This window comes from Triturus cristatus, chromosome 1_2, assembly GCF_964204655.1.
Source record: "Triturus cristatus chromosome 1_2, aTriCri1.1, whole genome shotgun sequence".
Classification (NCBI taxonomy): Eukaryota; Metazoa; Chordata; class Amphibia; order Caudata; family Salamandridae; genus Triturus; species Triturus cristatus.
This window is the reverse complement of record NC_140580.1, coordinates 977,831,394-977,857,646: the sequence shown is the minus strand read 5'-3', so window position 1 is coordinate 977,857,646 and position 26,253 is coordinate 977,831,394. Positions and strand designations below refer to the sequence as shown.

Here is a 26,253-nt window from a genome sequence, read left to right as displayed (position 1 = left end):
AGATCATAAGCCCCTTACCAAGGTGTTTACAACAAAGGGGTTGTATAATGCGTCACCAAGATTGGCCAGGCTATCTGTGCGTTTATTTGATTTTTTGTACGACATCCAATACGTTCCTGGAGTGAAGAACGTGGTGGCAGACTTTTTAAGTAGGTTACCCATTGGTACAATAGACAGTGACCACATATCAGAAACAGAAGAGACGAGCATAGCCAATGTTTTAGAACAGTTCAACGGCATATCTAAAGAAGAATGGCTCACGGAGCAAAACAAAGACATCATTATTAGTCAAGTTATAACTATGCTAACAGATGGATGGACATGCAAAAGCCAATTACCCGAACCATTATGACACTTTTGGGAGATACAGGACGAATTGTCACTGCAGAATGAATTTTTATTAAGGAGTGGTAGGGTTGTACCTCCAAAAAGCATTAGAATGAAGGTACTAAGTTTGTGTCATGAAGGACATTGAGGTATTGCAAAAACAAAAAACAGGGTCAAAAACAATTACTGGTGGCCGGGCATTAGCTTGGAGGTGAAGAGAATGGTCAGGGAGTGAACACTTTGCGTCAACTCAGATAAAACACAGGTAGTATTCAGACCCCCTTGCACCCTATTCCATGCCCATCCATACCGTGGAAGAGAATTCATGTCCGAGACATTCAAAAATTACATGCAAACACACCAAATTCTGCACAAAACCACACTGTTTATCACCCAGCAGGCAATGGGGCTGTTGAATGATTCAACAGAGTAATCAAAGTAATTGTCCAGTTAGCTAACAGCAACAACCTAAGCTGGAAGCAGGAGACACTCAAAACACTGTGGGCTTACCGCATCACACCCTGCGAAACCACTGGTCACAGCCCATTCGAGCTCATGCGGGGAAGGACTCCATTGACCAAGGAAAATGTGGGTTGGGTCAAGGCAGCCAAGAGAGTACACTGGTCCTCCCATCTGGTCAGAAAAAGGCTGGTGCATGCACAGTCCAGTTGTAAAGAAAGATATGACAGCAAGCACGGGTGTAAGCAAGTGGAGCTCAAGATAGGGGACACTATCAGGGTCAAAAGAAGTGGACACATAGGAAAGGGTCAGGACAGATACACATCTCCCTTATCTGTGCGTGAGGTGTACTGCAATTCCGCACTCTTGAGCGATGGTAGGGCGTGGCACTTCTCCGCCTTATCTCTCCACAGACAACCCTCAGTGAATATTAAAGTTACCATGCCCACCGATCAGACAAGTGAGTTTCCCAAAAAGATCAAACACAGTGAAACACACTATAGTGCATCAGACTATGAGTTTCACACACCACGGCGCAATGCGCAGGAAGATGTTTCCTACTAAGGACATCGGACTCAGGACAGCTTACTGGTCCTTGCTGTAAGTCCTAATACATTTCTTCTCCATCAGTTTAATTTCAGGAAACGTAACCGAAAGCATGCCTGTCCATTCTCTAACATGTTTTTTTTTGAGTGGACAGTTTTATATACCGCAAACTCAGCCCGGAGGCCTTGGAGCTCTTTACATGAGCAGCTGTTACATTACACAAGGACATACACATTTTTGCAACGGCACGGGGACGTTCAGTGATTTGCCCACATTCACAGCATGTTGAGTCAACGCCGAGACTCGAACCTGGTTCCCCAGCTCCAAAGTCAGTAGCTTTGGCCACTATGCCAGACTTTCCGTATCATCTCCCTTTTCTGAAAAGCAAGGAGCATACTCTACAGAAACTCCACTAAGATAGTTGTTGCGCTCTCTGGCCCCTCTGCACAGAGTACATACAGCTCAACCACCCTTTCTCTCCGCAACTTCGCTCGAACCTATCACGTAGACTTAACACGCCGCGTACAACGTGACGCGCCACATTAATCACGTGACGATGCGTCACTGCTAATGGTCATTCCTCTAACCGGTTTTAGTCTTTACCCTATTGGCTTTTTGTGAAAGGGGCGTTGCCTCAGCCGCCCGTGGTGGCTGCTGGAGTTCGGGCGAAAGTCTTTTCAGTGCTCACAGGGTCAAGGTCTCTGTCTGAGTTGCAGTTTGAAGTCAGGAGGATAAAGAGAAGGTAAGCAATTCTACATGCACGTAGGGGGGGACAGTCGAAGTTTCCATTTAGTGCACATAGAGAGAGTCGTGTCTAAATGATTGCAGTGGAAGCTTGCCACAGTGATGCGGAAGGCAGTAGTACTCTGGGTGATTGCGTGATGGAAGCAGGACTGCAACATGTCTACAAACTCTGCGTACTTATGAGGCAGTGTGTAGACTTTTTTGAAAAATATGTGACGCTTCTGATCTTTTTCTTTATTTTTCCTTTGCTAAAAACACTCCTATGTTCAGTAAAAGTCAACCGGAAAGCCAGGTTACTTACCGGTAATATTCCCTACTCCTAGTCGGTAATACTCTTTCTTTAAGATGTCTCAGATGTTGTCTAATGCAACCCCCCCCCCCCCCCGCCCCCCGCTGCCGGATGCTTGGGTACAGAGTGGCTGGAAATTGGGGTGGCGTTATAGGTTTCTTAGTACCCCCAGGGGCACCCCGCTTTCCCCCCTCCCCCCAAATTAGGTTACCCAAAGAAGACACAAGAAACAGTTGTAAGTGGGTAACAAATGCTGCAGGATTTATTACATAATTCCAGGATATGTAATAGGTGGGTTATCTTACGGGCGATCCAAGGGCAGGCGGCCATCTACTTCACCTGCCCCGCCTGATGAGCCGGGCAGCACGGGAATGACCCGCAAGTGCTGCCCCCCAAGTGATTCTTTTTTCGATCACGTGCCGTTGAAATTCTACTCACACCCCCCCTCTCGGGGCGGAGCGTCGCATAGCAAGCCCCCGGTTGTTCAGGCCCACAACCGCCCGCAGGCCTAGCGGGGCGCCGACCGGCTTCCGGGACCTCTCTGGAGGCTCCTCGTTTTGGCTCAGGCACCACGTGGTGCCGCGCAGAGGTACCCTTTGTACCGGCCTGCTTCCAGATCGCCCTGTAACTCCGCCTGCAACGAAAAGGAAAACATTAAAACGTTCAGCAAAAAACTCCACCCCACCACACCTACGCCGGGTAAGCGGTAGGGAGGGTAAAAAGGCGAGGTGGGCGACAAAGAGGTCGCCAGTGAGGGTGGGGGAAGGCTAAATAGCCTTCCCCTCACACCTGGGCCCGGAAGTGACGCGCATTGCGCGTCACTTCCGGCCCCCGACACGGAGGGGGGCAACAGTCAGGATCCCTGCCCCCGCCCCCCCCGAAGGAGGGAGTGGGGAGGGGTGACCGGGGCCCCGGGGCCACTAAGGCGCCGACCGCCGAGTGGCCCCCTGCGGGGGCCGCGGTCAGCGGCATAGTACCCCCAGGGGCACCCCGCTTTCCCCCCTCCCCCCAAATTAGGTTACCCAAAGAAGACACAAGAAACAGTTGTAAGTGGGTAACAAATGCTGCAGGATTTATTACATAATTCCAGGATATGTAATAGGTGGGTTATCTTACGGGCGATCCAAGGGCAGGCGGCCATCTACTTCACCTGCCCCGCCTGATGAGCCGGGCAGCACGGGAATGACCCGCAAGTGCTGCCCCCCAAGTGATTCTTTTTTCGATCACGTGCCGTTGAAATTCTACTCACACCCCCCCTCTCGGGGCGGAGCGTCGCATAGCAAGCCCCCGGTTGTTCAGGCCCACAACCGCCCGCAGGCCTAGCGGGGCGCCGACCGGCTTCCGGGACCTCTCTGGAGGCTCCTCGTTTTGGCTCAGGCACCACGTGGTGCCGCGCAGAGGTACCCTTTGTACCGGCCTGCTTCCAGATCGCCCTGTAACTCCGCCACAGCCCTGGAGGCGGCTAACCGTCGCAGCCAGGGCCCCCCACCAACCTAGCTCTTTACCTGCACCCTCTATTCACCAATGCTTCGCTTAAATCCAATAAAAACAGGTCCATGCCTATTTGGGAGAGGTGTACTCCATCCAAGTCGAAGTACCCCTTTACATTCCCCCGAATCATCTCATGGCGAATAAAGCCCAAACCCCTTTGGGATGTGAACTTACGCATTGCTCCATTAATGCGCCTCCTGGAGTGCTCTACCGCTTCTAAGGATTTAGCTCCCCGCCAAGACCTGCGGGGGATGATCTCCGACCACACGATCTCACACTCGCCCAGACGCTTGCAGATTTCCCCTAAGTCTCTTTTCATGGCTAATAACAGCAATCGTCTCCCTAGGGTAACAAGGTCGTTTCCACCCAGGTGTATCACCAACAGGTGGGGCAAGGTGGACCCGTGTGCTCTTAGTCTCTGCTCGATCTTATTCCTGAGTTCGAACCATCTCATCCCCGGCACCCCCATCCATTCCACTTCAGTCTGAGGGAAGTGTCGCATCCAATTCCGGTGCGATGCCCATTGGGCCGCCCGGGCGACAAATGAATGCCCGATCACCCACACCACTCGTCCTAATAAAGAGGAGACATGGTGTACACACAAGTTATTTAATCAGAAAGGGTGATTTCAACGATACACACTATAAAATCACAAACACATTACTAAAAGCTGCCTCACGGGCGAACATATATCTTATAGCAATCAGATTCCCAACGCCCCAATTTCTTCACCTGAGCGGCCTCTAATCCCGCCAGGTGAGCGGCGGTGGCAGCGCCAATGCGGAAGGAGTGGCTGGAATACCTTCTGTCCGGCCGGGCGAGCCCCGCCTTGGCTAAGCTGGCCCTGATTACCTGCTCGAACTGGTATCTAGTTACGGGGGTACCATTTGAATGCAACAGAAGATAACCAGGGCCGGGCGGTCTGTACTCCAACAACGCCTTTACCCATTGTACTGGGCAGAACCTGGGGTCACCTAGGGGCTGAAGAACCACCCTGATCCCCCGCCCCGCCTGGTCAGTCTTGGACTTGCGTAAATGAATGGTCAGTGACCCGGAAATGGACACATCTGAAATTGCCAGCGCATCCCCTGAAAAGTCGACCTTGGACCTAGCCACTAACTCGCTGACTCTGAATGCCCCAAAAAATGCTAAGCAGAACGTGGCTGAAAACAGCGTGGCCTCGTAATGAGAGTAGGTGACTAGCTCGAGAGCCCCTAGCATGCCTTTCAGGATTTCGAAATCAATGGGGGCCCGATTATCAGGGGCCCTGGGCTCCTCCCTAGCCCAGCCCTTCAAGGCGGCCCGGATGGGATAGGAGTTAGTGGGATCCGCCCCGCCAGACAACTTGGTGTCGTGGCTTACGGCCGCCAAGTGGCTGCCTACCCATGAACGGCTTTTCCCCTGTCCCCTAGCCCACACCAGAAATGCTCGGACCTGGGACACCAACGCAGCCCCTGAAGTACCCAGCGCTACAGAAGTTGCTCTGAATGTTGCCATGTGGGCGCTGTAACGCTTTCTGGTACCTGGGGCCAGAGCTCTTTCTCCCATCTCCTTCAGGCTCAGTCCCACTGCAGGATCTTCCATAGATGGTCCGGGAATGGGGTCATCTGCGCTCTCGCCCGCGGCCAGGCCTCCCTGAATCGGAGCCACTGAAAACGAGAAAGAGCGTCAGCTGCCACATTTTGAATACCCTCAATGTGCCTGGCTTTAAACTCGACATTGATGCGCAGGCATGCCCGGACCAACTCCCTTAGTAAGCACAGCACCAGCCGGCACCTAGCGGACTGGTTGTTAATTGCCTGAACAACCGCCATGTTGTCAGACCAAAATACCACCTTCCTATCTGACAACGCCGCCGGCCATAGGTGTAGTGCAACAACAATCGGGAAGAGCTCCAGAACAGTCACATTTTTGGTGATCCTATGCCTGCGCCAAACATTGGGCCATCCCTGCGCGCACCATTCCTCGCCCAAGATAGCCCCGAAACCTTCCCTGCCTGAGGCATCTGTGAAAAGACAAAGTTCCTGACTATCAATCCAGGGCTGCTTCCAAATAACCGTCCCATTAAAGCAGGCTAGGAATTCGCTCCATACCACCAGATCCTGCTTCAGACCTGTCCCCAGCTTGACCCAGTGATGTTTCTTTTTTATACCAGCGGTCAAGTGTCGCGCTTGGAGCATACGGTGGCGGCATGGGGTGCCCCGCACACACTGCAATTGTGTGAGAAACGGCATGTTTTGTCCCAGGAGCAGAACCCTGCATTAAAGAGCCTGCAGGTCCCAGAAGACCGTGCCCGAAAGCCAGGCCTGCGACCCCCCCCACGACCGCCCCGAAAGGACTTCCTGTTCTGCCATTTCCTCTCCTGTTTATCCTCTTTCTCTTTGCTCTTTACACCGCTCTCTGTACCTGACTTCGTCGTAGACCCCTCAGTATGCTTGCCCATGTGTTTTACCCATAAACGGACCTCCAACTGGTCCCACTCAAGATCTGGGCAGATTGCTCTTTGTCTACGGAAGTCACAGTCGTAGTGGTACCATCCCATGCCCCCACCCTTAGCAGCCTCTTCTGTAATCACGCTTGCATAGTGGAAGAGACCTGGCCCTTCATCTGGGAATTTCTCCACTATTACTGCCGCAAAAATGGCAAAGGCCTGACCCCAAGTCACAATATTTTTGGTGGGATATAAATGATACCGCACCCTCTTGTCCTCTTCCTTGTTGCCCATCCTCCTGGTATCTACCCCCTCCGCCCCATGCATGAGAAGGGTGAAGATATCGATAAATTCCCTGCGCCAAATCCCTTCTTTGGCCACTAAAGGGACCATCCAAGCGAGTGAACAGCGGCCCGATACTAGCGGGGCCGTGGTAACTAGAGGCTTAGGTGCTACGGCTAGTGTTGGTGCCGGCGTCGGTACCACCGGGGGAACCACTACTGCAGGATCGACCGCACTTGCCGCGCTCTCGGCCACAGCAGCAGCTGGGGGTGGGGGCCGCGGAGGAGGTTCCAATGCAGCCGGCGGCTGACCCCAGACCTGCGTGAAGCCCCCCGGCGCCGGGGTCACACTCGGCGGCGGTGGAGCGGACGGGCCGACCCCTAGGGGTGACCTGGCAAGCAGAAGACCGGATCTGACCTCAGCCATGAAGTCTTTTAAAGTGTCTGAAAGCTTACCCAGATCCTCTGCTGAGGCAAATGTCGCCTGGGGCGGGCAAGGCAGTACGTTGTGCGTCCCCGTCCCCAAGCTAACCGCCGCCTGGGGGGTCGCTGAGGCCCTGTGAAGAGGGGCCGCTCTATTTCGAGCCGGTGGTTGCTCAACCGGAAAGTCTTTGCTCGTGGGGCGGCGGTTTCTTTTCGACCGTGACGGGCCCGCAACCTCCCCTACATCCTTATCCGTAGCCGGACCGTCCATCGATATCCCAGAGTCTGGGGGGGTACTGGCTTTCAATAGTTCAGTCGCCCAAGCTAAACCCTTGGCCCTCGTCAGCTCCAAGAATGCGGCAATCCGGGCTTCCTCCGAAGTGTCCGGCACGGACTCCTCAACCTGTGTCCCTGGTGTGAAAAGGGGGGGGGATAATCCTTGGCTGTCCATCACTTAGCAGTTGTTCTCTCTTATTCCCGTCCGAGCCCCGAATACGGATGATGTTTGGCTCGCGTCTCTCTGTCGCCAATTAATAATCCTCCAGTCACCGAAAGCGGACGAATGTACTAAGTACTAAAATGGTGGCGGCGGGACCCGCGAGGCGAAGACGACGGACCGATGCGGCGAGGTCAAAGGCGAGGTGGGCGACAAAGAGGTCGCCAGTGAGGGTGGGGGAAGGCTAAATAGCCTTCCCCTCACACCTGGGCCCGGAAGTGACGCGCATTGCGCGTCACTTCCGGCCCCCGACACGGAGGGGGGCAACAGTCAGGATCCCTGCCCCCGCCCCCCCCGAAGGAGGGAGTGGGGAGGGGTGACCGGGGCCCCGGGGCCACTAAGGCGCCGACCGCCGAGTGGCCCCCTGCGGGGGCCGCGGTCAGCGGCAAAGGTGCTTTGTAACACGTTGATGGAGATATTTGTGCTGTTGGCAGAAGTTTAGGCGGTTTACATGGATGCCGAGGTATGCACGGAGTTATTTTTTTCCTGACTCGCTTCCCACAGCTTGCCGTACTTTGTTTAATTTAACTGTTGGCATTTTTGGCTTTGGTTTATACTGGTAAGGCATGCAACTGGGGACAACAGACCGTGTGCACCAAGATGAGGATATGCTTTAATTAGCTTGATTTATGTAGCGCTGAAATTCATTATACTACCTTGTTATTTTGTTAGGAAACGGTGGAGGGTGATGCCTTCTTAATTGGTCCACGTCAGTGGATAATCAACATCAAGAGCATTGCTCAGAATGAAATTACTTGTGTTGTTTTTATTTCTGACAGACAAAACAGGTATAAATTGTGAGAGGAAAAGCAACAAGCCGACACGTGTTTCGCCCTAGTGGCCCATTGGCCTTGGGCTTTTTCAAGGCGGTTTTCAGTAAATAACAAGGTCTTCCTGCGGATGAAATAGATGAGTCTCTGCGGTCTCAGGGAAATCGGAGGAATGAGCTGTCAGAAAGGTTTCTTTCCTGACTCGCTTCCCACAGCTTGCCGTACTTTGTTTAATTTAACTGTTGGCATTTTTGGCTTTGGTTTATACTGGTAAGGCATGCAACTGGGGACAACAGACCGTGTGCACCAAGATGAGGATATGCTTTAATTAGCTTGATTTATGTAGCGCTGAAATTCATTATACTACCTTGTTATTTTGTAGCGGCTTATTTAACAAAAGGTGATTACTATTATCCAACTTGGAAGTATTCGATGTAATTTTGATTTTGTGGTTGCAGCAATTGCCATTTGCAATTGCCATTCTCAAAGTATTTAGGTACTTATTTTTTTTTCTCGTTGTAAGATTAAAAAGCTAAATTTCCCCTGTGCATGGATTTGAACCCATGACCTGCAGGTTGTATATAGACCACAGCAGCGAATGCATAACTCACTAAACTGTCATCAGTCCATTGTTGATTTTGAGCCAAGTTGAATGTGTGCCCAAGTGTTGGGGTTGCTGTTGTCTGGTTGCTCCAAATATTTTGCAGGGAGCTGCTTTAGATGTTAGAGGGTGTGCATAATAATATTTTGAGAATATGTTTACATAAAAAAGGGCACGGGAAGTGAATCGCCCTCTAACCAGGCACTTGAAATACAAGCAAAATAGATTTTTTTGAAGGTTAAACACAAAATTAAAATGTAAAAAGCGCACTTTGAAAGAGCTTTGTCACGTGAGAAAGTAACTATTTTTTGCAGATTTGGACAATGTGCAGAAGCTTTTTGCAGTAACTCAGTGACAAAAGCCAGCTGGTGAAGTGGGGTGACCCATTGCCCCATGCTATATGCTATGATGGACAGAAGCAAAATGGTGAATAACAATTTTACCGACCAGTAGATTAAGTCTGCTGACCAAAACTCCCTTTATATGGGTATATTTTTTTAGGAATGTTTTGGATAACAAAGTCTGGTGACGCAGCTAAGGCTGTTTTAAGGGCCAGACCTAAAATTAAAAAGCATTTTGCCTCACTTCAATCTTGCGCTTTCATTTCTACCTGGGTGGGTTAGGCAAAAATAGGCCACAATTGCATTTTCCCCAGTGTTTGCTTTAATGGCTGTGTTTACATTAATGACTACTGGAAGATGAACAAAAATTGTATATGCTCTTCTTTTGGTTAGTCAATTAATTTCAATCCGTTGGGAATTGCCTGTCCAAAAAGTTGGAAAAAGCCATAATTGACACACTCGCAGTAGGTGCAAAAGTCTGAACATACATTTTTGACTACTAAAATATAAAGTGCATGCAGAAACACACCCTCTTCTTGATGCCAGCTTCATTTTCACCTCATCTTTGCACTTTGATTTCTAAGTAACCTGTAAGTAGTTTTTCAAATGCTGTATTTGAAAATCTGCCAGGATGGATAATGCAGTTGCTTGTGACCTGTGTGGTATTTGGCAACTGCCTGTCTAGCCAAAAACTGGCGAGGGTTTGTATATCTGCCTCTCAAGCTCAGGTAAAGAGGGAGAGAGAATGAAAATGAATGAGTATCACACCTTGGAGAAGAGATCTTAAAACTGCAAGAAGCACCTAGAACTCTCTCCCCCCCCCCTCCTCCCTCCCCCCCGGAGTCTTTAGTCCCAGGAGAGACAAATGCCTAAACAAGTACTTGTAATTGAAGATGGTCTGGAAGCATGTTTATTTGGCACATTTCCAGGCTGTCTTAATTTACATGCAGCAGTTGAAGTGCTTACAAATAGTGTGGGAATTGTGACCTTAAGTGATGTGGTGGCAGGGGCAAAATCAAGGCTAAAAACAACTGAATATTCTTTTAGTGTCTTGTTTTTTCATCTACAAGGGTCTGCAAATAAAATAATGCACACACCTTAAATGAAAAATAAATGCAAGTTAAACTAATCAGTTGGACATGCCCTCTGCTCAGTGTCATAGAACTGTATCCTAATCGGGGCATTGGTGAATAGTCGTGCATATTTATAGTGCTGCGAGGTACAAACGTATCAGAAAGCACCCTGAATATGCAAGTCATTAATTTAAAATTGTATTGCACACGATATAGGTTAGTCTGCTGAAAAAGTATTTAACGTTTATGATAAAAACAAGTGCTTTTAAAGTATATATTTTAATAAGTAAATATGCTGTACCTAGTGCATGCGTTTGTCTATTAAAAGTACACTTTCCAGAATTCAGCTGATATCACTCTTAAAATACCTCTCAAAAAGAATAAATCTTTGTCACCATGAAGCCTGACGTAACTCCATCAATTAAGTCCTGAACTGGCTCCCAAACACCATTTACATTTCATGATTAACCAGCTGCACACACTTACATTAATTCCATGTAGCATGCACCATAGTGAGATGGTCTGTTTCTTCTGTAGCTCTCTGTCCCTTCCCTGGGCTTCACAGCACAGCAGTACCCTCTGCCCCTACTGACCCCGTCCTACCTTCACTTTTACTCTGAGGCCCCTTAAGGTCCACGTTAACTGTTATGAGGTGATTGATTGTTAACAAAATATATGAGAAGTTTTTATGTAAAAGTTAGAATATCATGGGCATGTTGGTCCTCATTGACCTTGCCCACTTCAACCTCTGTTTACTTTGAGATGTCCTTTCAGGTGAGTGGAGAGGGTGCCAGGAGGGGGACAGCAAGGTATTGTACAGATGCAGAGACCTCATTGTCTGGACCCCTGGCGCCTCTGAGTAATGGTCCATTAGAAACAGAAAATGAGTGAGATCCTTGGATAGCGTCCAAGAAATGGGCCAGGAGTAGGGACTCTATGTGGGACAGAGACGGCTTCCTCAAACAGATGGGGTGGATAGAGGGCCCCCCCCCCCCCCCCCCCCTATTTTTTTTTTTTTTTTTTTGGGACCATAAGAGCTGCAGGTGCAGTGTGGCAATATGTGGGTGGCTTTTTCTCGTTCGTTCTTATTTTATTTATTTATTTATTTATTTATTTTTTTACACAAAGGGTCCCACAGCCTGCTTAGGAGTGAAGGCCCAGTGGAGCGGGCGTAGGAGACCGGAATTGAGTTATCAATAGTGGTGCAGTGGCACTGGGGCAGAGTGGTGTTAAGGACCACCTAAAGCCCCTCATTTTCCTAGCTATTGTTAGAGCTGACAGCACCCAGGTGGTAGAACATGTTTTTTCTGACCGAGATAGAAAGTCTATTTCAAGATTGGAGTGATGGCCAGACATGGTGGGGAAGGGGTGAAAGGGGCAGAAAAGACAGCCTGCTACTTAGGGCCACAGCTATTATTAGCAGCAGGTGCAGTTGCATTAGGACCTAAAAGTCTGAGGGCTCACAACACCCCAATTATAGGCCACAGTGTTTTCGGTCAATTTCCTGTTTTGTTGCTCGCGTGTCTCATGTTTAGTGTGCAGTATGATGAGCTACAGGAAAAAGTACCTCTGAAATGACCTTCTAAGCCTGCTCCCCGTACTCAGCTCTGGCCTACCTGTTCCTCCTATTCTTGCCATAAAGTTTTGGAAGAGGGGTCACGATTTCAAAACATTATGCTCAGAGGGGGGCTCGGAGCAAAAAAGTTTGAAGACTTCCTACCTTACAGTAGTGCCTTCACCTGGCTCATTCCGGCCAAGCTGTACCTGTAGAATTGAGGTCGCTACTCAGAAAGCAATGTGCCATACTCTTGTCTTTATTTTAAATGGGATATGGGAGCTTAAATTTGGGATTATTGAGAACCGTAGTATATTTACTGAAGATGGCCACAGCTTTTGGCCGTTTTTTTTGGCTTTTAACATTTCATGAGTTTCCACACACACTTCTTTTATATCAGATCTCAGTAGCCCTATGTTTTATAACACTGAGGCTATTGGTGGCATCCTTTTGTTTGAGACTGACACCTTTATACTCCCAGTTATTTCTAAGGGGCCTCTTATCGTCCCTAGGGAGAGACAGACCGGCAAAGAGTGAAGTGGTCTCTAGAGTTTGTGCACGGGAACCCCTTATGGGTCTCCCCAGATTCATGCAAGACTGCACCACTTCTTTAAGAACAGCTGCACATTCCCAGCTGTACGCAAGATTAGTGATATCAATAACCCCCTCCCCCCTAGCGCCTTGAGACCCTTATGGGTGAGTTGCGCGCTTTATAAATGCCAATGATTGATTGATTGATAGCCCCTATCCCTAGATGAAGCACACACGTTCCACTTAATCCCCTCCTTTCTCGAACTAGTTGGCAACTCTATAGTGAAGATCCACCATGCATTACTCACTCCATATGTACGAACGCATTTTCCCATCGACACAGAATGGGTAAAACCCTTTGATACATCTGGCCCTTAGTGTCTTGGTAGGAGTCTTTGGGATCCTGGCTCCAAATATGTTTCTCCACTTCCAATCAGGCTTTCACTGCATAGGCCATGTGTGACCACTGAAGCCCCAGGGATTCTCCTTACCTACTGCTTGAGTCTGTCTCATGCTGTCAACTCCCTTAGTAAGGCCCTGTCCCTTAAAGGCTAAAGCCCTCCAGAAACAATTTTACCTTGACAACTTCATTCTCCCCTTGGTGGTACTTGGAAGAAGCCGAGAATTGCTAGACTGCCATGCTAAGTGGTTCCTCCTAACAAACTGGTCATAATCTGCTGCAGGGACACAATTAATCAATCACCCACGCCTGCAATTGCACATTAAAGATTTTGTCATTTGGCATTGACAATATCCCTCCATCATGGGCATGCTTAACTGTGGCACCTTCTTAAGTGCATGCAGGGAGACGCACCTGCTTGCAGACACACTGTTATGCTCGGGAAAGGTTCTAACAACTGAACAATTAGGAATTACAGAATTCTCACAACCTCGGGCTTTGGAAAGCAGAGCCGGCCTTCTGCGTACACAGACTTTATTAGCTCAGACAGGAGATCATTACTTTGAATTATTCTATATACCCACTTCATACGGCCGTTAAGGTCATGTTTCACCACTCCCAGCTACCCCAAAATATGCCAGTCTGTGCCCAATATGTGCCTCTGGTATTCTTCATATGCCAGGCACCAGCTGCCTGAAACTAAACGCTGATAAAACGGAAGTCCTGGTTGTGGGGAAACAACCCTCGATTTGGTCCTTGGCGTGATGACTAGACAATCTCGGTCGTACACTGATGCCTAAGCTTAAAGTAAAAAATATTGGCTTTGTATTTGACCTTACCTTGTCTTGTGACAGCCAGATAAAGGCTCTGGCTGGAACATGCTTTGGCATTCTAAAAATACTACGCAAAATTCTGGGGCACTTTCCTGGACTGGCAAGGAAGACAGTAGTTCAGGTCCTCTGAGTTTCCAGGCTGGATTATTGCAGTGCCCTTTCCCTTGTGGCAACAGACTGGAGAAACTTCAGCAGATCCAGAATGCTGCCGCTCGGATGCTGCTAAATATTCATAAATACTCCCCACATGGGCGGTCCCCTTTCTAAACTCCATTGGCTTCCTATTAGGGAAAGAGTCTCTTTTAAAGCTCTTTGCTTCAGTCACACAATTCTGCACCAGAGTGGTCCTCGCTACCTCTTTTCCCTGATTAAATGGTACCAGCCATTTGGTCCTCAGGGGCAGCACTAACCGTAATCACCAAGATAAAATAATCACGGCTGGGTCATCACTCCATTAGTTATTTGACAGCAAAACTGTGGAACTCCCTCTCTTTTGAGTTGAGATTAGAATGCTCTGAAACCACTTTCTGAAAAAAACTTAAAGAGTTTTTTTAGACAATAAATGTCCTGATTCAATGTGGAACCTGATGGCCTTGAAGCCTAGTGCAGGGACACCCCAAATATGTTATATTACGTTAAATGCCATTTGTATAGCGCATAATTACCAACAGTCGCGTAGTTCTTGTGGTAAAATTACAGAACAATACCAGCAGTTACCTCTCGCAATACCTACTCGGGCAGAGATTAGAGCTTAGCAAAAAGAGTAACCAAGTCCTCTACAAAACCCTTAAAATAACATAGCAATGCCATGATTGTCTCTCGATACCCCTTATCCCAGGCATAATGGGCCCCAACTACATATCTCAGCCAGTGTCATTTTGTTGTTCTGTTTCCGTCATGAAACGGCCCAGTCACAATATGACAAGGTTACTCTGCCTACAAATTATTATTATTTTTTATTATTTAAAGGTTTTATATAGCGCTAGCTAGACCCAAAGGTATCAGAGTGCTTTACATATGATGAAGATCGTTCAATTGAAGTAAATACATATATACTACAGACCAAGAAAAGCTTTGTGCAGTCAAGTGATCTTTGGGGACATAACTCAAATTCTTTAACACCCAAACAATCTGTTAGCAGTAGGTATTTAAGGTCCTGTTTGAAGCATGAAAAGGATGGGTTGCAGCACAGATCTCTAGGGAGTGAGTTTCAGATCCTAGGAGCTTGTCCAGAGAGAGCGAGTCTTTGAAGATTTCTTTTTCAGTTTGGGAGGAATGAGAAGAAGTTAGTTGGAGCTTCTCAGAGCTCTGGCTGTTCCTGCTTTGGAAAGTTTGGAACCAAGGTAGATTGGGTGTGAGTGTGCAAGGCTTTATGTGTAATGCAAGCAGTTCTGTAGGGGCATCGTCCTTCGGTGGATAGCCAATGGAGGTTCTTGAGGGCCGGAGAGATGTGCTGACGTTTAAAACCTGTTAGTAGCCGGGCAGCTGTGTTGAGAACTGTTGTAAGGGGGGTACGGTGGATTTCGGAGTTTCTGTGAGGAGGGCTTTGCCATAATCCAATTTTTAGAGGTCTAGAGACTGCACTACTGTCTTAAAATCATTGGAAGGAATAAAAGGTTTGATTTTCTTGAGATGTTTAAGAGTGTACAGCGCTACTTTGGCAGAGTTGTTGATGTGGTCCTTCAAAGAAAAGCTTTTGTCCAGACTGATTCCCAAGGACTTTAGTTTTTGTTGGATAGTGCAAGAGAACAATTTAGGGTATCCAGGTTCATGAGCCAATCTTGTATTGGTAGTGGATTGTTTTTTTGGGGGAGAAAAGTAGTAGTTCAGTTTTGTTGGGGTTCAACTTTAAGTGGTGGTTGTTGAAAAGCCAAGTTTGTATCTTGAGTAGTGTTTCGTTCAGATGTATTATGTCATTTGGTGATTTTAATATTGTAGTAAAGTTGAGTGTCATCAGCACATAGGTGATATTTGACCCCTGCTTGGTTCAGGATAACAGTAAGGGACTCCATGAAATGATTGAAAAGGGATAGGGAGATAATTGAGCCTTTGGGTACACCTTGAGGAGCTAGTGTTGGTTGTGAGAAACAGTTGTTGATTTTTATTTGTTGTGAGCGATGTTGAAGGTACGATGAGAACCAGCTAAGGACTGTGCCATTGATACCACTGCGGTTCTTGAGTGTCTCGATTAATGCTGGGTGATTTATAGTATCAAATTCTGCTAAGTGAAGTACGATTAAGAGGCTTGCATCACCTTCATCCAGGGATCTTCGAATATCATCTGAGATATTGAGCACAGCAGTTTCTGTGCTGCAACCTTTCCTGAATCTTGACTGGAAGGTGTCCAGGAGGTTGAATTCCTCTATATGTTGGTTGAGTTGTAGAAGGATGCATATCTCCATTGTTTTGGCTAGGAACGGGAGGTTGGTGATAGGCTTGAAGTTATTGAGATCATTAAGGTTATTCCCTGTTTTTTTATGTTTCGCTGGAACCAGCGCATGTGCTGCTCTGCGAGACATTTAGTAGGGGCTTTAAAAAGTGCTACCACAAACTGCTTTGGCTGGCCTAGCGCTTGCGTTCACGCGCACGTGCACTCGCGCAACCGCCAGCTTTCAGCGCCAGATGAGGCGCCATCTGTCTTTCCTCTCACTTGATTGCTTTCACTCTCCTCCGCCCCTCCCCCGCCGCGTCGCGCTGCTTTCACTTTCGCGCTCGGTCAATGCTTTTTTGTGGGTGTGTGCGGTGAATTTCAACCGGACCCGGGATGACACGCTCTCCCGCTTCCATAACGGTAATTTGTTTTATTTATGTTTATTTACTGTGTACAGTGGCTTAAGTCCTTTATTAAACATTCAGACATATTTCAACTTCGCCAGTTCGAATAAATAGGACAGTTTTAGCAACGAGGACTATGCAGTCTATTTTATACTGTCTGAGAACCAGTAGCTCTTCTCTCCGTCTTCTTTTTTCCTTTAACAGTGCCTTCTCCCTCTGCAGAGCTTGTTTCGTTTTCTTCAGATTCTCCGCCACCTCCTCCCGGCCCTGTTGGAAAGTGACCTGCTCGGGAGACTCATCATCACTGTTAAACTCCTCTGTTTCGGGGTCCGCCATGTTGCCGTCTCGATACACACGTGCTTGCTCTGCCACTAATCACCTCCCGCAAGGTGGATGTGCTAATTTGTTGTGTTCAAAACAATGTTTCGTTTGCAAAACGAGTGTTTATAGGTTTGCGTGCACAAAACTGCGGTTGCACTGATTTCAGGCAAAATCTTTGAAACTTTTATGTATATTTTTGGGTATTTGGTGCATGAACCTGGCTGGAGAGCGATGAGCGCTGTGCGTTGCTGTGTGGGTGGTAGACAATATAAAGCAAAGAACATCAAATGGGGATTGTACACGTTTTAACTATATATACATATATTTAAATTTCAGATTCTTACATTTGCCTTGCATTTCAGATATCCCAGTCAGAAACAGGTTCCTAGAGTGATACAGTTTTCAGTCAAGTGTAAAGAGAAAAGAAACCATATCCTCATGTTCGAAATCCGCAGCCTATCCACCCGACCACATCTCCCTCTCAAAATAATGCAGCGAAGGATTCCAATGGTACAGAATTCGTATGACTGCACATAGTGTGCATGCGCTGCCCCATGTCATGCAAGAGTGTGTCCCTACCCGAGCATGTCCTTGCGCCGAAAGTAACGCTGCGTTTACAAATAATATGCATGATGGCAGCTTAACCTAATTTATTGTGAAATGTTTCAACTGATCAATAAACAAATACAATCAACACAGCAGAATATGCCACCATGTATTTTTACATGGCCTATTGACTTAGATGCTGCCACCAGCAGATGGTACTATCAAAAGTACTCCGTGTATCAACCTGGTGTGTAACCAGTGCACATCGTTATGTAATCTGCCACGTGTTATTCTGCCACGTTTTTCCGTCATCTGCCCAGGCAGCCTCCTCTTCAATCTGCCCCGGACTGCCCTGTCCGCCCATAGACCCTATTGTGAAGCCGCCTGTTTGAATGAAGAGCAGATAATGTCTGCCCTGGGCTTACACCATTTCTTTTCAAGAAAAGCGGTGTTTGTGTCGGTAGTGTAAGGTTATATATTCAAATGCTTTTTTCACTGTCTGGTCTTAGTTTTTTTTCCCAACCATGAACTGAGGCCTTATTAACCCATGTCATGGAAAGTACTCAAGTTCCATTTTCTTGTTTCGAGCGAGCATTTCCCTTCTGGGTTAGAGAAACCACTTCTTGCCGTGCACCGGTGGAACATTGTACCCTCGAGTAGTATTTCTGCAAGTATTGCATTTAAGTATCCGTGCACACACGCTTGATGTATTTATATTTAACTCTTTCAAAATTATAGGCTGCATAAAGTGGACACCATTAGTTTTTTTTTTTTTTTTAAACCTTTATTTTTGAAATTTTGAGCGAACATACATCAATAAGCAAAGGTGCATCAATGTGTACACGTTTCATTCATAGTCAACACAATGGAGGTAGGGAAAAAACAGGCAATTGCAGTGCAAATATCAGCATCATAGCATTACTGTGCATCAATCGTGTGGTTTCTTATAGAGTCTTCTAGCGGCTATTCTCTACCTAGAGGAGCCCCTCTCCTAGTCCCCTATGTACCAATAACATATTTCTGCAATATAGTATTCACAAGGGGAGAGACCTTCAATATGCAGTGTCTATACATCAATAACTCGAGGGCAGCGTTTTCATTTACCTGACTCTTAGTATTTCGTGAGGGATTCTCCAGCATGTACCTATGTGGATGTCCTGTCCTCAGTGGCATTCTCCCTCCCTAATAAGTAGCAATGTAATGGAGCCCAGACATCTGTGAGTCGTGATGCTATCGGTAAAAGTTCAGAATATGTACTGATTTGTTCCTGACAATAGGTAAGATCTCGCATCTAATCCTTGAATTACGGGGCCCTGCCCCTGCCCCATCTACATGCAACTCTTCTTTTAGCAAGCAAAAAGGCAAACACAATGAATTTGCGGTGTGTAGCTTGCATGGGCTCCACGTATCCCAAGTGGGCAAGGATAGGGGAGGGCTCGACTTCTGTGTTAATCATTTTAGATAGTGCTGCAAATACCTGGCACCAATATCGGTGTACCTCATCACACGCCCACGCTAGGTGAAGAAAATCCGCCCCAGGGGCATGACATCTGTCGCACTTGTCGTCACGAAGTTGGTATCTGCACATCCGAGCCGGGGTGTAATAGTCTATGGATGTATTTATAGTGTATGATTCTAAATCTACTACTGGAGGAGATGCGTTCCGTTTGTTGTAGGCAGAACTCCCATTGTTTATCCGTCAGTGGGGCCTGCAGTTCCAGGTCCCATTTTGCCCTAGCCGCCAGAGGTGGGGTGTCTATTAACGAGTGGACCGATCTGTACATTTTAGAGACTAACTTGGCAGGGGCTTCGTCTTGGAGGATGCGTTGTAACGGTGCCACATCCGGGGGTTTTTGCGGAAAGTCAGGTGTGAGCGCCTTAATCCCTTGTCGGAGCCTGATGTACAGAAAAACGTCAAGGGGAGAAGGTTGTATGCCTTCATACAATTGTTCCATAGTTCGGAATGTGCCAGCATGATAAAAGTCCCCCCCACGTCGTGACGTGGATAGTATGAAGTAATTTCCGAAACCCTGCTTCCTGTAACAGGGGCATGCTCGGATGGTAAACAAGGGGCAAGAGAGGCGCATACAACATACTAATCCCTAATTTGGCAGTCAGTCGGTTCCATGCAGTCACCGTACTTACCACCGTTGTGGGCGTTTTATCTCTTCCCCGCGCTGGAATATACAGTGCGCCTTCTATGGGGATCGGGTGTGCCAGCCAGTGTTCGGCCGCTAGTTGGGGCATGTATCTAGGTTGCCGTATCCAGAAATAGGCATAATGTGCCTGAGCCGCTTGATAGTACAGCTCAAAATCGGGGACGCCAAACCCGCCTTGATTGTATGGCTCTGTGAGGACCTCCCACTTGAGTCGGGGCGACTTCCCGCCCCAAACTAGTCTAATGAGCTCTGTGCGTAGTTGCCGGAAGAAAAACCTGCCCGGATAAAAGGGAATGTTCAAGAAGAGATATAACAACTGCGGCAATATTACCATTTTAATCAACGACGTTCTTCCCGCCGTGGAGAGGGGTAGAGTAATCCATCGAGCAATGTAATCCGTAATACGGGTCATCGTCGTGCCATAGTTGGCCCTCAAGAGCTCATCCCGGTCTTTTTCTATGTGTATGCCTAAATACTTAAAATCCCCCTCGCACCAGGCGAGGGGGTACTCCAGCACAAACCGCTCAGTAGATGCCGTGAGGGGGAAAAAACAAGACTTGCTCCAGTTGATCTGGACTCCTGAAAGCCTGCCGAATCGGATAAATTCTCTAAGAATCGGATTTAGATTATCTCTGGGGTCACGTATATATAAAGTGATATCGTCTGCGTACATAGATATTAATATTTGCCTCTGGAAACACCTCAGCGCCTTATCTTTATGATGTTGCCTCAATTTTGCCGCAAGTGGCTCTGTAGCTATAGCGAACAGCAGCGGTGACAGGCGGCAACCCTGTCTGGTGCCTCTGGTAATGGGGAAATGCAGAGGAAAGCCTGCCGTTTATCAGTACTTTGGCCCCAGGAGATGCATATAATAGTCTGATCCAGGAGATAAATATGATTGGAAACCCCATACGCTCCAGCACTTTGAATACATAATCCCATTCTTAGGAGTCAAAAGCCTTCGTGGCGTCCAGGAAGATGGCGGCCATTGGTTGGTCTTCATGTACCGTGTTTAGGATCGAGAAGAAAGTGCGCAGGTTATGGGACGTCGCCCTACCAGGCACAAATCCTGCCTGGTCAGGTAATATCAAGTTGGGGAGTAGTAAATTAATACGGGTAGCAATTAGCTTAGCAAGGATTTTCACATCGCAATTGAGCAACGAGAGGGGTCGATAGGAGTCACATTTGTTTGCCGCTTTCCCGGGTTTAAGGAGTGATGCGATGAGGGCCATGCCCATAGAAGGGGGAAGATGGCCCACCTCCAGAGCATCCTCATAGACCTCCCTCAGGACCGGTGCCATAAATTCAATGTAAGTCTTGTAGAACTCTATTGGTATCCCATCTAGTCCCGTAGACTTGCCCGACTGCAGTTGCATAATAGCCTCACGCACCTCGTCCAGTTCAAAAGGGGAGCTCAGAAACTCTTTGCGCATCGCTAAGCCATCCCAGGGACACATCTTCTAGGTATTCGTGCAGATGTAGATCCCCAGCCCTAGTCGATGTATACAATTTGTGATAGTGCGCCACAAACGTGTTAAGAATTTGCATGGTGTCTCCGTATACTTCACCATCCACGCCTTCAAGTTCTAATATAGTGTTAGGGGGCCGCGTCAACCTCATCGTTGCTGCCAGAGCTTTCCCTAGGCGCTCGCCTTCGCCATAGCGGCGGGCGATCCAATGTTTACCCCTAAATTTCGTCTCTCTAGCGGCTTCGTCGGTATATTCTGTCACTTTTTCACGAATATGTGATAGTGTGGTGTCGTCCGGGCTGTCAGCCAATGACGTCTCAAGTGCCTTAAGATCATTTTCAAGTGTTCTTAGTCTCGCTAGTATACTCTTCAGTACACCTGACCCCTTAGCAATGCATATGCCCCTTAAAGTCGCCTGAAATGCATCCCAGATAGTTTCAACATCTTTCACAGAATCTTTGTTGCGCTTGAAAAAATCTAAACAGTCTTCCCGTAGTTCCTCCTGAAAAGAAGTATCTAGTAGCATCGTGGGTTGCCAGGCCGTCAGTGGGGGGCTGAGGTCCGCAGCCCTTAGTGTAACGCATACTGGCGAATGATCAGAGAATGTTCTTGGAAGATGGTGTGCTCAATCAAGCGCCGCATGAAAGCGTGGGGATATAAAAACATAGTCAAGCCGCGCCCAGGATCTTGCGTGCGCCGTGAAGTGTGTACCTTCCCGCATGTCAGCATGGAGGTGTCTCCAGGTGTCAATCAATTTGTGATCATCTAGTGTTTCTAATAGCGTCACACGGGATTTAGTATAATGATGTGGGGCCGGGTGAGACCTGTCTCTAGTTGGATCAAGCGTAGTGTTGAAATCTCCCCCCGATGAGGTGCTGTGGGCCCATGCCTATTATGGTCGCTCCGAGGTCTGTGAAGAAATGCGGGTCGTCTATGTTGGGGCCGTAGCAGCAGACCAGGGTAACTGCCATATGCCCTAGTCTACCCCACATCAGACAATACCTGCCTTGGGCATCAATTTTAGTGCCTGCCATAATAAAGGGCGTTCCTTTTTTTTTACCAGTATTGCAGCACCCCTAGAGTATGATGAGTAGGAGGAAAAGGCAGTGTATTTCGCCCATCTTCCGGCAAAAGTGTGAACAGCCTGCACTTTAAAATGGGTCTCCTGGATAAAGGCTATGTGTAGTGCATGGCGGTCCAAATAAGAGAGGATCTGTCTCCTTTTCCTTGGGTCTCCCAGGCCTCTGACATTCCATGTAAGTATGTTTAAATCAGTGTCTCCCATAGCCAAGTCGGTAGTGAGAAGATTTACAGTGCATCAGTGAAGGACTCCCTGACTCGTTCCCTTTGGTGTTCATGCTTGACAACTGCATTACCCTTACAGCACAGTAGCAACGCAGCCTGTGTCCTGCCCCATTACACATTTTAATGCCGTGTCGTACGCAAATTATTGTGTGTACTACATGCACCGCGAGGGGGCCCCCTCGCACGTCTCCATCCTGCAATCCTGTCGGATCTGTGAATAGCATCACTTTGATATTAGACGCGCCCAACATTGTAACAACATGTACAAACAGTCCCATCCCCCCACCCCTACCTTAGATATCCCCAACATGTATCTTGTAAATGTCTCAACTGCAATTCTATCCGATGATATAATATTGTCAATCCCATACAATGCAGGAAATTGAGCCCCTCCCACCCACAAATTGATAGTTCTCAAGTATATCTGCCTCTCCCCAATGACCTGAGTCGTAGCCTTGGTTGAGCCCAACCACCCCCCTCGTTCTCTTATCGTTTCTAGAAAAATATTGGTCAAATTGCCACCGTTATCTAGGTCGTACCTTCCCCTTCCATAGCCGTCAGGGTCGTTCATATCCGCATGGATCAATGCAGTGAGTTCAAGAGCTTCTACCCTATCCCCCTCCCACTGATTACCAAAGAGCAATGCAGTTATCTCGATCTGTTCTTTGACCCAGGACCCATCAATAAACAACTCTAACCATCCTAATCTGTGATATGTTCTAGCTAACAATTCCCGCATCGCGTATCCCAGGCAGAACTCATTGTTCTTTGTGAGTGGAAAGACACTAGAATCATTGAAGATAATGGAAGAAACCAAAGTTGCCACGAAAACCCCCACCACACCCCCCGCCCACTGAAGCATCCCCAACTTGCCAGAATCCTCTTACCACCCCCCTCCCAAAACGTCCATCAAACAGCTCAACAAGAGCAAAGTAGTCAGTATGTTCATTGGGGTACACCCTATGGGGTTCATCCAGGATACGCACATATCCACCCCCTATGCCCTGCCCCTCATTAAAGTCAAGGGAAGGGGGATGGTGCCTGGAATACATTACCAACCACTGTCCAATACCCGACCATGGTATTCTCGTTTAGCCTCGGTGCCTGCTCCCTCGTGGGTCCATCTGGTGGACCTCTAGGGTAATGTCAGCGGAGCATAACCGCCCCCAGGTTCGTAGACCAATCCATAAAAAGCAGCGTCCATGTAGCTATTGGTCATCCTCATGTTCTTCATCTTCACCGTCGCGTTGCTCAGCCCGTGCATTCCTTAGAGCCTTCAAAAAATCGTCCACTTGCTGCGGATTTGTAAAGAAGTGTTGCTTTGCTTGGTGGGTTACTCTCAACTTCGCCGGGTACAGCAATGCGTAGTCAATTTGTAGGGCACGGAGTTTTTTCTTGACTTCAAGGAATTTACGCCGTTGTTCTTGTACGATAGGCGTGAAGTCTGGATAAACGAAGTTGACACCATCACACGAGAGTTTTTGGTTTGTGCGTGCAGCCTACAGCGCAGTATCCCGATCCCGGTAGTTTAAGAGCCGTGCAATGATGGGACTCAGTGGAGCTCCGGGTTTGGGCCGCGGACCAAGAGAGCGGTGTGCTCTTTCGACGATAAATTGTTTAGAGAACACTTCAGATCCAATGGAGGCAAGGAGTATCTTCTCCATGTATTCTTCCATACGCCCAGTATTGGTGGACTCCGGCACACCCACCACGCGAATATTATTTCGCCGGCTGCGAGCTTCCAACTCCTCATTCTTTGCAGCAATAACTCTTAGTATAGTGTCCATTCTCGAGAGTTGCGTAGTGTGCGAGGCTGTGGTGTCATCATTAGCAGATATCCGCCTCTCAGTTTCAGTTATACGTTCTTCATGTATATCCATTTTCTGTGCAATGGCATCCATTCTGGATGATAACCGATCCACCTTATCCACTATTGTAGCAAAGCCTTGCCTCATTTCTTGCATCAGCTGTTGTAAGTCCGTTGCTGGGGAGCTTGAACCCGCTCCAGCCGTAGGTGGGCTGTGTGAGCCCCCCGCGTCTTGTGTGCTCCGCAATCCTTTCTTAGCCGTTGGGGCTTCAAATGTAAGCTTAGGCTGCCGACTATCCTGTTTACCCATCGTGGGCCTCGTGTAGGGACTTGCAGCAGCTTGCGAGGGGCGGTTTCCGTGTTCTTCTCGGGCAGGGCAGAGGCTAGAATTCATAGGCACAACACAGTGCGAATGTATGCAGCTATTGTTAGTATACAGAATGGCCAGAACTGGTACTCCCAGTTAATGAATGCAGTCAGGGAGGGTGGTATCTCCCACCACCTTCACTAGAGTAATGCCGGACGTCTTAGTCTATTGGCATCTGTATCAATCGTAGTGGGAAGATGTGGCCTCGTGGTTAATGCTCGCCTGCTGCCACCGTATCTCAGTATGCCAGCTTTGTCTCAAGGTAATGACCGTGTGTCCAGTCGGCAAATCGTGCACCTTTCTCAATTATCTCCTATAGCCTGCCATTTACTAGGCAAATGGACCAGTGTCACTTGTCACCCCTCAGCTGCAGAGGAAATAGGGCCAGTGTCACTGGAGCTCGCGACCAGGATATGTTCGTAGGTACTGGGATGCCACTTTTAATAGCTGCGAAATGGTGAGCCTCTGAATCCAGTATACGCCACCGGGGAGCCTCACAACCGGCCCTCTGAATCCAGTATACGCCACCGGGGAGCCTCACAACCGGCAGCCCTTGTCTCCACTTGGGCGGGCCCGCACATCACCACCACCGTGTCCTGTAGCCGGGGCGCACCGGGTCCCGTCTGTCCGAAAGCAGCCCCTATTTCTTGGCTCCTTTACACTGTGCCGGTCCCTAGCCGTCAGATGCAGCATTTAGTGTACAGTGCCAGTGTGCCCCCCAAGGTCTATCACTCAGTTGCCGATATTGCTCGTACCTCCGTTCCTGTGCCTCTTCACCGTTGCAACCGTTCCGTCTCAGTATTCGTCACCCCAGAGCCGTATCCCTCGCGCGCTGCAGGTCTCGGGACTTAGTCTCTGTTGTAACATCGCCGCCTCCTGCCGTCTGCACCTTGCGCCAGCGCTCGCACTTCTGAGGCCCGTGATTCACTCAGCCTGCCATCATGCGAATCAGGATGTCCGAGTTGCCCCCAGCGCAATGTTCAATTGACTGTGTGCCTAATATGTATTATTTGCAGCGCCCTGCTCCGCAGCAGTGCTCTGGGCGTCCACCAACCGCTTGTTCCGTATGTACAACACAGCGGGGGAACCGGGTCCTACACAGGCGGGCCCACTCTCCCACGCACACCGGGCCATGGGTGTACCATGGTGGGGGGGGGGGGGGGGGGGGGAGGGGAGCAGCTCCGGATCACCTTGCCCCGAAGTCCACCAGCACCCGCCAACGGCTTCCCACTCCGCCTCTGTGCCTCACAGCGGCCGGCAAGTCTCTCTCGCAGGTAGTGCTCCTCACCTTAAGTCCCAGGCCGCTCCGGTCCGCGGCATACAGCAAAGCCGACTGCAATATTAATGCCCCACCGGGGGAATATCAGGCAGAGGCAGTGTCCCGCGTCGGTTCGTTGCCTCCAGTTTCCCGCTGCGGATCAGTTCCAAAAGCAGGGCGCCGCACTAGCGGCCCTCCGTTCAGGGCCTACTTGCCTCGTGGTGCGCCACGGCCTGGTGTAGATCTCAGGTCTGGTCAGCACGCTCCGCCCCTCATCAGCTCAGTGCCCGGTCAAACTTGCGCTACCTCTAACTCCATCATGGCTGGCCGTACGGCTCCCAAACTTTCACCGAGGCTGCAGGAAGATAACATTTACATCCGTATGTGGTTTTTGTCGGGAGAGCAGTCAGTTCAGCAGGATAAATGAAGGATTTTATTTCCAGGCTGCAGGAGCCTCACATTAGTGCGGCCATTCTGCTTCTGCGCCCTCTAGCGCCCCAAGTGGACACCATTAGTTCTGTTTACACATGCAGTCCTGCAGGCTAGAAAAGCTGGTCTGGGATTGTGTTTTTGTCCAAATGTCTATGCATGCATGTGCATACAGTCTGCGAAGCGGTTGTCAGGGGGCCAGTGAATTCACGCCTATTTGACCTCA

At 48.6% G+C, this 26,253-nt stretch overlaps 1 protein-coding gene across 1 annotated transcript in view; it reads left to right on the top strand.

Annotated features, from left to right (window-relative positions):
• Window positions 1-1,944: 1,944 nt before the first annotated feature.
• Window positions 1,945-26,253, top strand: part of ALAD (aminolevulinate dehydratase) — a 152,051-nt gene continuing 127,742 nt past the window's right edge. The window contains exon 1 of the mRNA XM_085610671.1: window positions 1,945-2,074. The gene's annotated coding sequence lies outside the window, so the exon portion shown is untranslated. The remainder of the gene's footprint in view (window positions 2,075-26,253) is intronic.